Below are 3,056 nucleotides of genomic sequence, written 5' to 3'. Positions count from 1 at the left end.
CTACTATGGAGATACTGGCATCACAGTGGACTACTATGGAGATACTGGCATCACAGTGGACTACTATGGAGATACTGGCATCACAGTGGACTACTATGGAGATACTGGCATCACAGTGGACTACTATGGAGATACTGGCATCACAGTGGACTACTATGGAGTAGATACTGGTATCACAGTGGACTACTATAGAGATACTGGTATCACAGTGGACTACTATAGAGATACTGGTATCACAGCCCTACACAGTGGACTACTATGGAGATACTGGCATCACAGTGGACTACTATGGAGATACTGGCATCACAGTGGACTACTATGGAGATACTGGCATCACAGTGGACTACTATGGAGATACTGGCATCACAGTGGACTACTATGGAGATACTGGCATCACAGTGGACTACTATGGAGATACTGGCATCACAGTGGACTACTATGGAGATACTGGCATCACAGTGGACTACTATGGAGATACTGGCATCACAGTGGACTACTATGGAGATACTGGCATCACAGTGGACTACTATGGAGATACTGGCATCACAGTGGACTACTATGGAGATACTGGTATCACAGTGGACTACTATAGAGATACTGGTATCACAGTGGACTACTATAGAGATACTGGTATCACAGTGGACTACTATAGAGATACTGGTATCACAGTGGACTACTATAGAGATACTGGTATCACAGTGGACTACTATAGAGATACTGGTATCACAGTGGACTACTATAGAGATACTGGTATCACAGTGGACTACTATAGAGATACTGGTATCACAGTGGACTACTATAGAGATACTGGTATCACAGTGGACTACTATAGAGATACTGGTATCACAGTGGACTACTATGGACCAGGCCCCCTTGGGTGATAGGTTAAGTTAAGCCTCAGAGTTACAATACGAACAAAGCAGCAGCCTACACTAGAACAGATCTACAGAATGAATCTCCCTCCATTTACCGTAAAACTTCTATTAAAATGGCGAGTCTCAATCCCTTATTAATAGTCGGAGCAACGGAACACATTTGTGCAAATAAAACGCCTGAAATTGTCTGTGGCAGAAAGTAAGAACTGCCTAAAACAAAATGCAGTCGAAGAGGAGAATAATTATTCTGTCAAGGACTTTATATTTTCTTTACAGTGTGTAAAATGATAACACATTGGTGCAGGAAATGAAGAATTTGAAAAATTATGGAAGTGAATGGTGGAATTAAACATATAACTATACAAATGAGCATAAAGCTATGTGCATTGAGGAAATAGAGGCCTGGCTCAAATAGAAGCCTGTCTAATGAAAGCCTGTTGTGTTCAGTGTTTTTAAGCAAATAAACACCAGGGCTATTCATTGAAGTTTTACAGGAAGTAAAGGGAAACCTCAAGGTGGGAGGTAATATACCAAGCTAGAGCTACATGTCTTTTATGTTCATTTAATTATACCTGGTGAGTTGACTGACAACACATTCTCATTTACAGCAACGACCTGGGGGAATTGGTGAATAAATGAGCCAATTGTAAGCTGGGGATGATTAGGTGACCGTGATGGTATGAGGGTCAGATTGGAGTTTAGCCAGGACACCAGGGTTAACACCTCTACTCTTTACGACAAGTGCCATGGGATCTTTTAGTGACCACAGAAAGTCAGGACACCCGTTTAACGTCCCATCCGAAAGACGGCACCCTACACCGGGCAATGTCCCCAATTCACTACCCTGGGGCATTGGGATATTTCTTTTAGACCAGAGGAAAGAGTGCCTCCTACTAGCCCTTCAACATCACTTCCAGCAACATCTGGTCTCCCATCCAGGGACTGACCAGGACCAACCCTGCTTAGCTTCAGAAGATAAGCCAGCAGTGGGATCCAGGGTGGTATACTGCTGGCACTGCATACTAAAGCTATACAATGTATGGATGAGTTCCAAATTACATTCAACTCCCTGTATAAAACAGGTCCCTATTGGCTCTGGTCAAATTACATTCTACTCCCTGTATAAAACGGGTCCTATGGGCCCTGGTCAAATTACATTCTACTCCCTGTATAAAATGTGTCCCTATGGGCCCTGGTCAAATTACATTCTACTCCCTGTATAAAACGGGTCCCTATGGGCCCTGGTCAAATTACATTCTACTCCCTGTATAAAACGGGTCCCTATGGGCCCTGGTCAAATTACACTAAATAAGGACAAGGTGTCATTTGAGACAGACTAAAGCTGTAAAATCTATTTAAGCAACAAGTCACGAGGGGGTGTAGTATATGACCAATAATAACAGGCGCTATAACAAGGGGCGGGGCTGACAGACAGGAGCTATAATAAGGGGCTGACAGACAGGAGCTATAATAAGGGGGGCGGGGCTGACAGACAGGAGCTATAATAAGGGGCTGGGCTTGACAGACAGGAGCTATAATAAGGGGCGGGGCTGACAGACAGATGCTATAATAAGGGGCGGGGCTGACAGACAGATGCTATAATAAGGGGCGGGGCTGACAGACAGGAGCTATAATAAGGGGCGGGGCTGACAGACAGGCGCTATAATAAGGGGGTCGGGGCTGACAGACAGGCGCTATAATAAGGGGCGGGGCTGACAGACAGGAGCTATAATAAGGGGCGGGCCGACAGACAGGAGCTATAATAAGGGGCGGGCCGACAGACAGGAGCTATAATAAGGGGCGGGCTGACAGACAGGAGCTATAATAAGGGGCGGGGGCTGACAGACATGCGCTATAATAAGGGTGACAGACAGGAGCTATAATAAGGGGCGGGGCTGACAGACAGGAGCTATAATAAGGGGCGGGGCTGACAGACAGGAGCTATAATAAGGCTGACAGACAGGAGCTATAATAAGGGGCGGGGCTGACAGACAGGCGCTATAATAAGGCTGACAGACAGGAGCTATAATAAGGGGCGGGCTGACAGACAGGAGCTATAATAAGGGGCGGGGCTGACAGACAGGAGCTATAATAAGGGGCGGGGCTGACAGACAAGCTTGATCCGTGAGACACATTTGGCACTAGTACCAAAAGTAACAAATCCTAGTACCGAATGTAACA

This window comes from Salvelinus namaycush, unplaced genomic scaffold (assembly GCF_016432855.1).
Source record: "Salvelinus namaycush isolate Seneca unplaced genomic scaffold, SaNama_1.0 Scaffold61, whole genome shotgun sequence".
Taxonomy (NCBI): domain Eukaryota; kingdom Metazoa; phylum Chordata; class Actinopteri; order Salmoniformes; family Salmonidae; genus Salvelinus; species Salvelinus namaycush.
Note: the sequence above shows the minus strand (reverse complement) of the source record.